General features: G+C 44.9%; 1 protein-coding gene across 1 annotated transcript in view; it reads right to left on the bottom strand.

Annotated features, from left to right (window-relative positions):
* IFT74 (intraflagellar transport 74) overlaps positions 1–14,546 on the bottom strand; it is a 247,745-nt gene extending 233,199 nt beyond the window's left edge. Inside the window, exon 1 of the mRNA XM_081176545.1 lies at positions 14,535–14,546. The gene's annotated coding sequence lies outside the window, so the exon portion shown is untranslated. The remainder of the gene's footprint in view (positions 1–14,534) is intronic.
* Between the last annotated feature and the right edge of the window lie 421 nt (positions 14,547–14,967).

Below are 14,967 nucleotides of genomic sequence, written 5' to 3'. Positions count from 1 at the left end.
ATTGTTTGTCTTGAACCTAAACTTCACCGCAACACCTTTTATGACTGCAATTCTTCCATCTTTTAAAAGCATAATATTCACCCCAAATACAACAAAATGACAACATAAAAAAGATGGGTGATGGTGGGATGGGTTGAACTTATTTATTATTTAACCAAGGACATTTTTATGGTGGTAATAAACAGCTTTGGAGCCCAAAGGCAAGTTGTAGAAAGAGACCCTGTTGATGGCAAACAATAAAACAAGAGACACCTTAAAACCATTAAACCAAAATAATTACCAACTCTAAATCAATGCCATAAAATTAAACAGGGACATTTAATGGATATAAGGCAAGGAGGAAAATAATCACAAAGGGCAGAAAATTGTGCTTGAGATATATATGTGTGTGTGAGAGAGAGTTATTACATTTCTCTATCTTTGTGAAAGGCTGGACTGGATGAATCCCAAGCTGTAATTAAGATTGCCGGAAGAAATATCAACAACCTCAGATATGCAGATGACACAACTTTGATGGCAGAAAGTGAGGAGGAATTAAAGAATGAGGGTGAAAGAGGAGAGTGCAAAATATGGTCTGAAGCTCAACATCAAACAAACTAAGATCATGGCCACTGGTCCCATCACCTCCTGACAAATAGAAGGGGAAGAAATTGAGGCAGTGACAGATTTTACTTTCATGGACTACATGATCACTGCACATGGTGACAGCAGTCACAAAATTAAAAGACGCCTGCTTCTTGGGAGAAAAGTGATGACAAACCTAGACAGCATCTTAAAAAGCAGAGACATCACTTTGCCAACAAAGGTCCGTATAGTTAAAGCTATGGTTTTCCCAGTAGTGATTTATGGAAGTGAGAGCTGGACCATAAAGAAGGCTTATCGCCGAAGAATTGATGCTTTTGAATTATGGTGCTGGAGGAGACTCTTGAGAGACCCATGGACTGCAAGAAGATCAAACCTCTCCATTCTGAAGGAAATCAGCCCTGAGTGCTCACTGGAAAGACAGATCCTGAAGCTGAGGCTCCAATACTTTGGCCACCTCATGAGAAGAGAAGACTCCCTGGAAAAGATCCTAATGTTGGGAAAGATTGAGGGCACAAGGAGAAGGTTTAAGCTGAAGTGCGATTGCTGTAAAATGTGGTTGTGTCAGCAACAGCCTTCTTTGGGAGGAAGAATGGCTTTGCACGATTTCCCCCATGTGCTCAATTCTATGTTATGTCCTATATCTCTTGCCCAATATATCATAGTGGACTTGACCATCTACCTCCCTCAATTTTGTGGTCTTGCTGTCAACCCAAACATAATACTTTTAAATTGTATTTTATTTTTTACACAATTGTTGGGGAGTTACCAAACTGGTGAGCAATCAAGAATTCTATAAGCATGCGAGCGAACATGCTCTGAGGTAGGGTATGAGCCTTGTCTAGTTTCTAGAACATGTCTTGTGTATATATGCATTGTGACAAAATTGCCTCTAAACCCTGTAATGTTTGCCTTAAAACTATGGGGCAAATACAATGTACTGGGTTGTTTTCAACTCAGTTGTTTTTTATTCGGAGCAGAGCCATTAAAATCAGCGAGCTTATGTTAATCATGTCCATTAATTTCAATAGAAATCTCACTGAGATTAAACCTATTGTCTTTAAAGTTGAAGTTGGGGTGGGGAGCCAGATTCCTTTGTACAGTTATTTAGAAGTAATTTTTTTTTGGTCAAAGCAAGAAATAATGTCAAAGATAAAAGGTCAGCTGAAGAGAAAGGTGAAGGAGGGAATACTAAGCTCTTAAACATTTTCAAATTAAAAATGTGAAGAGCAACTTCTCACACACAAACATGCCTAATTACTGAGATCTTCCTCAGGGATCTTTCTTTGGGTCCACACCCCAGACCATTAAGACTTCCTCAAGAAATGTCTTTATAACTTAATTCTTGTCACCCGACACCCACTGTCAAATTGCAGCCACTTTCTTATCATTGTTGTCAGAATGCTGAGAAGAGACTGCCCTTTGCCTATGACTGGATGGGTCTTGAATTGTTTTAGAAAGAGAATATCAAGATAGGTGAGAGGTTGGCACTTTGCCATGCTCCCATTTGCATCGCCCTGTCTCTCTAGCACAACTTTGAACTGCCTCCTTTTGGCTATCTTTCTTGAAGAAGCACAGTGCTTAGCAGTGTGACAGGGGATGGTTAAAAGAAAATGGCCACTAGCAGTTCATTTCCCCATGATTTCGTTCCTCCAGTCTCTAACTCTTCCCCTGTCCATTTGCACATTTGTGGCATTGCCCATGTTAGCTAACTGCATTGTATGAGGGGTCAGGAAAGAGAAGGAGAAGGAGAAGGAGAAGGAGAAGGAGAAGGAGAAGGAGAAGGAGAAGGAGAAGAGTTTGGACTTTGTATCCCGCCTTTCACTCCCCTTAAGGAGTCTCAAAGTGGCTAACAATCTCCTTTCCCTTCCTCCCCCACAACAAACACTCTGTGAGGTGAGTGAGGCTGAGAGACTTCAGAGAAGTGTGACAAGCCCAAGGTCACCCAGCAGCTGCATGTGGAGGAGCGGGGAAGCGAACCCGGTTCACCAGATTACGAGTCCACTGCTCTTAACCACTACACCACGCTGGCTCTAGTGCAGGGATGGGGAAGTACAGGATGAAGGTCTACCAGGCTTGTTTGTTGAGCATACCGCTTTATGGAAGTGAATCATGGGCAACTTACAACTGTCAGGAGCAATGCCTCAATGCCTCCCACCTGCACTGTGTCAGGAGCATTTTGGGTATCAAATGTCAGGACAGAATTCCAAAAACAGAGGTGTTCTCCTAAGCCCACATTCCCAGCATGTTTGCACTCCTGTCTCAGCGACATCTACACTGGCTTGGCCATGTCCTCAGAATGGAAGATGGGAGGATCCCCAGGGATGTGCTCTACGGGGAGTTGGCTTCAGGCAGTGGGCCCATTGGCAAACCAACTCTGCGTTACAAAGATGACATGAAGGCTGGGCAACATTAACCTCGCTGTGTGGGAATTCCTTTCAGACAACCACAGTGCCTGCAGACAGGCAGGTTGTGCTTCCGCAGCATTGACCAGAGGAGAAATGACCTCTGGGAGGAGCGCAGAGAGGAGAAACGCCCTGGTGCATCTGCAGCAGCACAACTGGACACCTTCATCTGCCCCAGCTGCAACAAAACATGTCTGTCCTGTATCGGTCTCCACAGCCACAGCAGGTGCTGCTGCAACCTTCTGACAGCTTGACCTCATCTCCAATGGTGCACCCCTCCATTGTCTCCTGGGACAGACGGTTGCCCGTGGGCTAGTGACCCATCTCTTTCTCACATGTTCCCAGATATAGATGCTCGTCTCTGTATAGGCATTGAACATTGCTGATAATGGAAGCTCTGTGGCTAATATAGGTATATGGTTTCAGGGAATGGAAAGGAATGAGGTGCTGCCCCTTATGAGGTGAAGTCATTTTGCCTCTTGTCCAAAGCTTCCATCTCATTCAGGTGGGTCCACACCTGCCCTTCCTGTGCTTGAAGCTAAACATTTTCAGCCTTTCTTCCTGTGTTGGGCGTAGAGTAATAATTTATTTATTTAGTATTTACTTTTTAAAAATCTTCTATCTTCCCTTTCAGGGCAAAGCAGTCCTGAGACAATTTGCACAGATAAATAAAACATAAGGCTAAATATATCTTATTCCAATAAATCTAATACCGTTGAAACAGCAGCCGAAATACGTTTTATAGCCCAGCACCACACTCCCACCAAAGAAAGCAATTTGAAAGAAGTCATTTTTTTAAAACAACAACAACAACCCAACAAGAATATCTACAAAAATGATTAAATAATTTAACAATTCAGGTGAAGCTTTCAACCAGAAGCAGCTTAGGACAAATGTGATTTCGAGGCTTGTTTAGAAGCACAAACTGATACAATGAAATGTATCTCTCTGGTGATGGTGGGGAGTTCCACAAACAAGGGAGCAACCACCAAGGAGACCCTCTCCTCTAATGGCTCCTAATCTAGTTGATCTTAATGGGCCTTTATGGCTCAAATGGCCATAGCTCAATGGTAAAACATCTGCTTTGCATGCAGCAAGTCTCAGATCCAGTCCCTGACATCTCCTGGTATGGAAAGGTGAGATTCCCTGGCTCAAACCCTCAAAAGCCACTGTCAGTCACTATAGGCATTGCAGACCCCCTCACAGTGACGCCACCCCAGGGAGCAAGGCCTAGCCTATGAAGGTGAACAAACTGGACAAGTGTGGCGATCACACAGGGTCCCTGGACGTTTCACCATCTATTGATCCCTGTGCCACCACTTTGTTTCTCGCTGCCACCACCCAGGCCCTACCTGGTACAATACTGAGTCCAGTCAGGGTTAAATTGGAACATAAACCTCTGTTTATTTATTGCAGTTTAACAAGTGTGTGGTTTCATAAACGGTAACGGTCAATTACAGTCATGGGGTGCCTATCCAGACCTATAACTTCCGCTACCTGCTCTCACTCACTAAACTACCTCTCAGATATTTACTTGTCTTCCTAGCTCCTAACTGTTCCTGACTCAGCTTATTTCTCTACACTAACTCAACCTACTCACAGACTCTAACCCAATTCACTCCCACTCCAACCAACTCCCAATGAACTCCTCCCTTCGCCCCTCCCAGAGCTGGTTTTATAGTCCCTCTGACTCCACCCCCCTGGGTTCTGATTGGGTAATCTGTTTAACTATTTCACCTCCAGCACTCTCATATGTTAATGTCACATAAAGGTTCTGGGTTTTGAAATTGGCCTCCAGCCCATGCCCTGGAGGAAGAAAAAATAGTAAAAAACTCCACAGCCTAAGAATATGAGGGTGGGATGGCAGGGTTTGCTCTCCTGCTGACTGTGGTCCCGGGGTCAGTCACAGCCAGTCTTCATAGGCAGGGGGTGGACTGGAGCGAAGCCTGCTCCCCTCCGATCCATTCCTAAACCCCGCTTATTCCTCCTCAGCTGATAGACTAGGGTTACCAAACGTCCCCGTTTCCTGGGGACAGTCCCCAGATTTGCAAATCTGTCCCCGGACAAATTCCATCCCCGGAATGTCCCCTGATTTGCAAATCTTTCCCTGGGAAACATAGCAGCGGCAGCCTCAGCAGCCCAGAGCCAGCCTGGTAGCGCAGTTGGCTCTGGCTGGCTTCAGGAGCTGCTGGCTGCCATGGCGTCCATCATTTTTCCTCGCTGAAAGTCCCCATATGATGTATCTTGTGCGCTACCAGGCTGGCTCTGGGCTGCTGACTGCCACCGCCACTGCCGAAGGGGAACCGGGGACATCTGGCGGTACAGATATCCTGCCCCCTTCCCCGTTTGTCCCCCCTTTGCTTTGACTGACCGGGGTAGGCTCGGGAGTTGTGGGTGGCCAGCCGTTGCCCAGTTTAAAAAAAAAACTCTGTGCATTCATGTTTCACAGGGTGCAAAAAAGGGGCTTTGCATCTTGCCTGGCAGAGGTACTGTGCGCCTTGCGCCCCTCCTGGGCAATGGCGCGCCACCCACCCGTGACTCCCGAGCCTCATCCGATCTGTCAAAACAAAGGGGATAGCGGGCAGGAGATTGGGGAAGGCTTGGGCGTCATGGGCCGTTGCCCACTTTTTAAAAAACTGTGCATTTATGTTCACAGGTTGCAAAAATAGGGCTTTGCGCCTTTATACAATATGAATGTGTGTTTGGGCCCAGGGTCTTTTGTGTCCCCGGATTCATTGGGAAAAATCTGGTAACCATATGATAGACCAGTCAGATCTCTGCACCATTCAGCCAATCCTAACCCCAAAGTATAGCTATCAATAAGCGCGCTTCTCACAAGCTTTGGTCTTGCTTCACTAACAATGCAACACAAGCCTAGTAGCTCTTACGCCAGGCAGGGTGAGGAAGAAATACGATAAATAAGTAACAGATGAAATAAATGAGTGAGCCCCACTGAATTCATTGGGGCTTGCTCCCAGGGAAGCATGCATAGGATTTCCAGCTAAAACCCTTTAAAATAAATGCTATTGTTATTTCGTTTTCTGTGGCCACGTAGGCATGATTGATTTGCCTGTCACCACCATTGCATCCATCACACTGCATTCCCCTTGAAACATTGTCCAACAAATTAATCAGTCAGGGCTCCAATATTCTCATTGATAGCACGGCTGACCCTGTTCCTGTCTGTTTGCTTCTTTTCTTCCAACCTCTCCAGTCCCCAGCCCCCCCACCCCTGTGCTACACTTACTTGTAATACTTGTATAAACCATATACCATTAAAGAAAATTTGAAGATCATTATTTCCCTCAAAGAATTCTGGGCTCTGTAAGGTAAAGGTAACTGACCCCATGGCGGTTAAGTCCAGTTGAATTTGACTATGGGTTGCGTCGCTCGTCTCGCTTCAGGCTGAAGGAGCCAGTGTTTGTCCATAGACAGCTTTCCAGGTCATGTGGCCAGCATGACTAAACAGCTTCTGGCACAATGGAGCACTGTGATGGAAGCCAGAGCGCATGGATACTCTGTTTACCTTCCCACCGCAGTGGTACCTATTTATCTACTTGCACTGGTGTGCTTTCGAACGGCTAGGTTGGCAGGAGCTGGGACAGAGCAACGGGAGCTCACCCCGTCGTGCAGATTTGAACTCCTGACCTTCTGATCAGCAGGCCCAAGAGGCTCAGTAGTTTAGACCACAGCGCCACTTGCGTCCATTCTGGGCTCTGTAGTCCCTCACAGTGGTATAATTCCCAGTAACTCTCAACAAACCAAAGTCGCCAAGATTCTCTGAGTGAAAGAATGTGCTTCAGCTGTTCTTTAAGGGCTGTTCTTTAAGGGTATAGTGTATACACAGCCTCACCTTAAGGAGTTGGGTAGCTTCAAACCCCACCTCCCATCTTAAGGAATACACAGAGAGAAGCCCCATAAAGCACAACTCTGTATATGGAAAATAAGAGTATATTAAATCTATTGTGCACAAGCTTAAACAATAACTATATATATAAGTGTGTGTGTGTGTGTGTGTGTGTGTAATATCTCTGGTCAATCTTGAAGTGATATATACAAACCTACAAATTACTATTCAATGTCTCCACATCCAAAAGTTCAACTCTGTGTTAAATCTGGTAGTTGAAAAACTGTGTATGAGGAGGACTCAGACAGCGAGACATCCAGGTAAAAATCTCTGTTTCGGCACCCTTCATCAGGGTGGGTTTGTCACTCTGTTCTATATGAAGTAGGACTTCAGTACAATATATCTGAATTTCAGTGGCAATCCCTCCAGGAATGGCTTTGACTGGCTGGCTAAACCAGGTGAGGGTAGTTGATGGGTCTCAAACCCTCCATGAGTTATGAACTTCCCCTGCATGGGAAGACAGGCTCTGGCAGATTGAGCAGACGAGACCAATAGTGGATCCAACGGTCAAGAAGGTGGTTTCTGCATGTGCATAGAAGGAAGTGAGGAGCAGATGGGGCTCACCAACCTAGGAAGGTAACCCATCTAGGAGAAATAGTCCCTAGAAACTTCCCATGTTGGATTCCAGAGCATGGGGGGATGTCAGTCTGCAATGGCGCCCACCATAGAGGGTGAGAAGACTTCTCTGCAGTTTAAATCCAGCCGTCTATCCACTCCACCCTGCTGACTATGTGCTAATTTGTTACTCGTGATTGTGTTTTGCTTCATTGCACAGGACTGAGTTTGGTGGCCTTCCAGTTTGCATTCTTGGCCTCCGGGTTCTCCCTTTTTAATGTTAATCTCCTTCTCTTGGCCTTGTAGCACTCATTCCTTTCTTGCACTCTCGATAACAATACCAGCAAACAGCAGGTGCCTCCAAGTTTCACAAAGAGAAGAAAGTTTTCCTTTTGCAGCTCTAGGGAATTCATTAGCTTGAAATGACAATTCTAGGAAGGAAATCAGAGCTTTCTATGTCATTGAGGCTGTTAAAAAGTAGATTGCCAATGCCGGCCTGCTGGCACGAAACCAGAATATTGTAAAAGTGGGGGAAAGGATCTAGGGCATTTAAACCACTATAAAAACTATTGTAGCATTTTGCCCAATGTGCTGTCATTTGACCAGGCTGTTAAATTTGGCCGGCAACTTTCTTGCGGATTATATTCCAGCAGTAAACTTGCCAGCATTGACCTTCTCGTTTCCCATCTGCTTTGTTTTTCAAAAATCTTTTTTTGCTAATAAAACTCTTCTCCCCCCCCCCTTCTTTGTCTCTGTTTCATTCCCTGCACTTCTCTTTCTGCAGTAACTTCTGGAGTGTAAATGCTGTGTCTGAGGGTTGTTCACATTTCACAGGAATCAAGTGTGATATGTGATGTGAAGGAAGAAGAGAAAATCAAACGTGAACTGCCAAAAGATGCTGTTTGAATGTCTGCCTGAATTAAAGTCAGAAGCAGGGTATAAACAAATGTTATTTATCCATAAGAAGACAACAGATTGTCACTTTATTTATTTATACCGTGTACTTTCGTCTTCACCAGTGCTCAGCGAGCCTCAGCTTATGAAACATTTATTTACCTGTGGCAGGTAGATAAATTGGCAGCTTAATAAGCACAGGTACAGGGCTTTCAACAAGGGGATGGTGTACTTTCTGAGGGAACATCATGATTGCCTCCCCAGTGGCAAGGCTGGATACAGTAAGCATGACGCTGAGGAAGATGCAGAACGAAGCTTTCCCTGTGCAAAATTGGCAGTCTTCTTGCAGTCTCTAAATTTGAGGCGCCCCCTTGCCCTGTGTGTTGTGTGCTACCCCTGCTGTTTCTGTGGAAGTGTAGATTGATGAGAGGAACACGGCTAGGTAAGGGTGGACCATTTACTCCCTTACCGACATCCCAGTACACATAGGTGTCCATGTCTGGTCTCAAATAGGTGGTTCACAAGCACCTTTTCCTCAGTGACTGAGCTTCTTCATTGCTCACCTTCTGGGGCCTCCACACAAACTTTGAGAGCTCTCAATAGGCCCATCCTTGGGTGAGTTCATATTACTACCTTAGAGTTGGCATCAGGTAGGTTTGAAGGCTGTTTCAGTATTCCAAAGATGATAACAACAACAACAGATATTATTTATACCCCGCCCTCCCCGGCCAGAGCCGGGCTCAGGGCAGCTAACACCAATAAAATCACAGTAAAAACATAATGGGGGGGGGGGATGGACCAATTTAAAATACAGGTTAAAATGCAATTTAAAATGCAGCCTCATTTTAAAAGTAGCCGATAGATCAAGACCACGAGGGGAGGACAACATAAGTGTCAGACTGAGTCCAAACCAAAGGCCAGGCGGAACAGCTCTGTCTTGCAGGCCCTGTGGAAAGATGTCAAGTCCCGCAGGGCCCTAGTTTCTTGTGACAGAGCGTCCACGAAGTCGGGGCCAGTACTGAAAAGGCCCTGGCCCTATTTGAGACTAATCTAACCACCTTGCGACCTGGGACCTCCAAAATGTTGTCATTTGTGGACCTTAAGGTCCTCCGCGGGGCATACCAGGATAGGTGGTCCCATAGGTAAGTGGGCTGCATAGGGCTTTAAAGGTCAAAACCAGCACCTTAAACCTGATCCTATACTCCACTGGGAGCCAGTGCAGTTGGTAAAACACTGGATGAATGTGATCACGTGACAAGGACCCCGTAAGGAGCCTTGCCGCGGCATTCTGCACCCACTGGAGTTTCTGGGTCAGCTTCAAGGGCAGCCCTGCGTAGAGCGAGTTACAATAATCAAGCCTGGAGGTGACCTGGATCACTGTGGCCAGATCAGGGCGCGAAAGATAAGGGACCAACTGCTCAATACATGCTTAATCTGTGTAGTCTGAGATTCTTCCTCTAATCTGAACACCTAGGCCCTCTTATTTGAGCCCCATCCTGGCATAGGGTCAAGGTTTGGCTTTTGCCCTCTGCAAACCAGCTTCTGTACACATGCTGCTCAGTGCAAGGAAGTCAATTGTGTACACAATAGAAGTGATGGAATATGTAGTGATTTTTATCTGGTTTTTTTTTTTAAAAAGCACTCAAGGGTGAAGAGCAGGGCTAGAGTGAAAAATGTGGTTCTGTATTTGCCTGCTCAGGATGCCACTTAATGTGTTTGGCGATATTAAGTTCTCTTCCACACAAGCTTCTGCCATGAGAAAAGTGTTACTTCTTTCAGCTACAACAGGATATATTTTTAGTGCTGCACAGGGTCTCTTACACAGCTCATTTGCCCAATGCTGTGTTTTAATTTTTTTAAGGATAGGCAGAGGTCAACTGCGTCTGCAGAAGCCTGATGCTTCATATGAGAGGTGAAGAGCCTCAATGCTGAGAGTGTGGAATGCATGGTCCTGATTGCATGTTGTGCTGTTTGCACAAAGGATGGGACCAGGGCACTTTATTTGGAAAAGAACCCAAACAAGGCATGAGAAAAGCTCACCAGAAAAGCTCACCTAGATAACTCTGGGCCTGATCCCTAGAGCTTTGTGTGGGACCTGGAGAATTGGAAGATGTTATGTACTGAAGTTCTCACCCTGGGCCAGCAGGGGGATACTGTAGATAGTTTTCACTCAGGCCCACATATGCAAATAAGGGATTGAAAGTGACGTTCAGTGATTGGATAGTTACAGAAAATGGTTACTGTTGCATTCTAGTGGAGCTTTATATAAGCAGACTGGCTGAACCCTTCTGGTCTGTTCTGGCCCGTGAATAAACAAGAGCTGTTTGAAGAATCACTGTGTCGTCTGATATGTTCACCCACAACTTAACAGAAGACATATATAATTTGGACTGGGCCCCCCAGCATTACGTGCAGGACCCTCTCCCCAGACTGGATGGCAGGATGAAGAGGGATGTATGTGGAGCCCATTCTTTGCATGGCTAAAATTTAGTCTACCGTGCAAAGCACAACATCAGCTTCATTATGATGCTTGCTTTTGCCTCTATCCCAACGTTGCCTCTGGCCCCACTCACCAGCACAGGTTGCCTGTGGAAGGAAGCTCAAAGCTTGGGCTGAAAAGATACCCCACCAACTCTATAGACGAGACACCATCACCATGTTGTTCTCCGAATAAATTTGATAGTAAATTGGTGCCTGTTTCTGTGGCAGCAGATGTGGGGGAGGGGGGGCTTGTAAATGTCATATTTTAAACCAGAACAATTAATTCTCAGGCATATGAGGGAGGGGATGTTGAGGAAAATTTGGAGCAATTTACATGGTCAGATTTGTTTTTGGAAATCTGATTTGCGTTTCCACCCAAGTGTTTATCTTTATTGGCATTGATGTCATTTTAACAAAATTAGCAGCGTGCTCCCATCCTTCATGGAGAGGCAATTTCTTTCATCTTTATAACCCTGAAAAATTATATCCTGATAATAGAGTGTAAATAACACCAGAATGAAAGCAATTTCAAAGCCTTATTTTGCTGCAGATATCGTCTTGTGGGCTTTCTTTCTTTGCCTCTGTGCTTCACTCCTATAGGTGACCCATAAATATGCACACTCCCTTGGGAAATGTTTAAATGCTCCAAGTTCGGTACTTTAACACCAGGCCAAAATTATGCAAGAATGAAGCCCCACCCACCACAAAATGTTCAATAAGGTGTAGATGAACTCACTAAGAGGACAGTGCTATTGCTCAGCCTTCTAACTCCACACTGGCACTGCTTTGCGTAGCTCAACTCTCATAGGGCACTTACTTCCATCATGCTATGAATGAGAGCCAAGCTACGCAATCAACAACCTCATGTAATTTTGTAATATTCATTTTCTTCAGAGTTTCTATCCCACCCTTCATGTGGAAAAGTTCCTAGGATATCATAGAAATCTTTTTTTTAAAAACAAACAAACCCCAGTCTTTGCTCTCAGGCTTATAATCTAAAAACACATGACCCAATAAGAAGAAGGGATGGCAAGGAAGAAGGAAATGAGCAAAGCCAAGTACCAAACACTTAATGTTTCAAGGTTCCTTATACTCACCGCACTGAAGGGAAACAATCTGATCACAGTTCAAGAAACAGATCTTAGGTTCTCCTGGGGAATAACTGGGAGACACTCCAGGGTTGCCATATTTCAAAAAGTGAGCTTTTTGGGGGGCAAAGTTGTTCAGCTTTTTTGTTCAGAGTTTTACAGTTTTACAGAGTTGTTCAGAGAGCCAGTGTGGTGTAGTGGTTAAGAGCAGTAGACTCGTAATCTGGTGAACTGGGTTCGCGTCTCTGCTCCTCCACAAGCAGCTGCTGGGTGACCTTGGGCTAGTCACACTTCTTTGAAGTCTCTCAGCCCCACTCACCTCACAGAGTGTTTGTTGTGGGGGAGGAAGGGAAAGGAGAATGTTAGCCGCTTTGAGACTCCTTCGGGTAGTGATAAAGCGGGATATCAAATCCAAACTCCTCTTCTTCTTCTTCTTAGAAAAAAAGAAGGAAATTCACCAAAATCTACACTTCCAACATGGGTTGCCATATGTCCAGATTTTCCCAGACCTTTTTTAATGATTCCGCCCGGACAAAGTTTTCAACGTTTGGCAACCATATCACTTAGACTGCAAAGCAGAGTCCATATTTGTATTGTCACTCTGACTTGCTGCTACTTTTATATCTGCATGGATTTGGGGTGGTGGTTGTTCTTAAAGACACGTTTGAAATATGTGACCACCTCACTTGCAATAATACAGTCCAACAAAAATGGCATCATGCAACTGCTCTGATCGTTTATTTTGTCTCTTAGTAGAACTGCATCAGTTCTGGGTAGATGCTACTCTATGGACCAATATTGATGGACCTAAGAATGTTGAACGAGAAGTAAACTGTGTGGAAGTCCAGGCATCCTACATCTTCCAGTGGAGATATGTGAATGCATCTGTATATCTGTATCCTGTGCAGTTTTCTTTCTGGGGTAAAGAGAAAGTTAACGGAGTAGTTGAGTGTTAATTCAGAGCATGAGGAAAATAACCCCTCCCTCTGCTGTGGTCCCAATCCAGAACCCTATTTGTTGCTGCTGAAATGGAAAGAGGCAAAACTGAACATAGTTTGCCCTTGAGTTTAGAGGGATCTGCTCCCAGTGAAGATGATCACAGTATCTGTATTCTATTATATTTAATAACTTTTACATAAAGATTTTAGTAGGATATTCTTTCAGGAATTTTCTCCTGCATTTCTGGGGATTAAAATAGCAAAACAGCCAGCCCTAAACATTCCAAGGTGACACCTGAGCAGCTGTTTATCTCCCTTCGGATATGGACAAATATAGCAGAACCACTTGGGTTATCTGAAATTTCCAGTTATTTGACTTGCATTCATTATGTGCCACTGAGGTAAATAGCACATTTCTCCAAATATTTGGGAATTTCCCATTTAGTTCATATACATTGTGTATTAGAACCGGTGAAATATATCAAGTTGGCAGACCAGAAATCTGTAAAACAACTAAACGATTGTTTTACAGATTTTTAAAAGACAGGGGAGGACAGGGGACAGACTTCCAGTCTTCTTGAAGCTCAAATGATATCTGATCTCTCTCTGTGAGCTATTTCCTTTCAAAGCTTCCTTGGATGAGTACTTTGACACCAAGACAGATAAGCCAAATGAATTAAGTTGCAAATGGTAGCCCACCTAAGAACTCTGTTTTCATGGCTTGCCAGGGTGTCAGGCCTCAGGGCATCAGTTTCCTCCCCTTGAGCAGATCAAATGAAAGGAATTCATACCAGTTAGTTTCTTTAATAAACACAGGGAAGGACAAAAGAAAGCACCAACCCAGAATGGCGGTGCTCCTAATTAAGGCTTACGCCCCCTCCATCCCTATTAATCTACGTCACTCCTATGTAACCTGAACTTCTACCCTCCGCACTTTCTGTTCTGAGACTTTCTGAGCTCTTCTCTGAGTGGAGGAATGCTGTCCAGAGACTGTGAATCTGTTAACCCTCTCTCTGCCAGTGTTTCTTCTCCTAGCTGTTCCCCATCCAGTATTTCCCAGCTTCTGCCTTCTGAACTATGCCCTTCTGCGAACCACTGTTCCAAATCTCTACTGTCCTCCTGCTCCTGGGAAGATTCAAGATTGGGGGAGGGGGTGGCTCCCACCATTCCTCCTCAGTGCAGCCTTCCTCAGCATGGTCCCTGACACGGAGGTTGTGGAAATGGGAAGTGTCAAACCTCTGACAGACATTGAAGGCAGTATGCCTACAAACCCTCCAACAATTCTCAGATGAACATAGGGACATTTCTCACCCCCTGCAACGGACCATCCACGACCCCCCTCCATTTTTTGTCCCCCACCCCTGCAGAGCATTTCTTACCAGAACGGCGAGTGCCACAAGATGTAGCATACACGCCCCCCACTGCCTGGAGAAAAACCCTTTACCCTGATTTTATTTTATTCTTTGGTAGATTTACAAGAAGAATAACACATGCCAATAAATAAATTAATTTTTGAAAGCGACGAGATTAGATGTGGATGCACAAAGCATCTTTTAAATAATAAAAAAATTCAAGACTAAAAAACCAAGGACTGCAGAGGGCGTGTGTGTTGGGTCCTGTTGGTGTTGTGTTGGTGGCTCTGTGGGGTGGGGAACCAAAAATGGGGGGTTGAGGAGGGTCAATGGGGGGTAGTGAGAAATGTCCCTATTTTCATCTGAGGAATGTTGAAGGGTATGTAACACACTGACCAGCTGTGTACAGGAGTCGCAACTTGTGCTGTCCTGTTTCAGAGAGCTCTGTATTGAAGCCCAGTGCAAATTTGCATTGATTTAGAAGTTGTGAGGGAGATCAGCTGATATGGACAGGGTGTCAGGATCTCTAACAAGTGTGCCTGCTGATAAGGATAAAAATCTTACAGCTGTCATAGAAAACAGCCCTGCTCCTTTCTGTTCTCTCTCTGGCAGCCCTCCCTCATGAAGTGGTGGCCCTGAGGTCTCAACTCCAGAAAAGAAAAACTTCAAAATAGATCCATCAGTGCAGAAACACTCTCTGTAGGGTGCTTGGAGGGGGGAAGGAAAAGCAGCAGTAAAGGTTAATTTGCAGCTATTCTCTCTATA

Source organism: Podarcis bocagei (genome assembly GCF_964188305.1).
Source record: "Podarcis bocagei genome assembly, chromosome: 17".
Classification (NCBI taxonomy): domain Eukaryota; kingdom Metazoa; phylum Chordata; class Lepidosauria; order Squamata; family Lacertidae; genus Podarcis; species Podarcis bocagei.
This window is presented reverse-complemented; position numbering and strand designations above follow the sequence as displayed.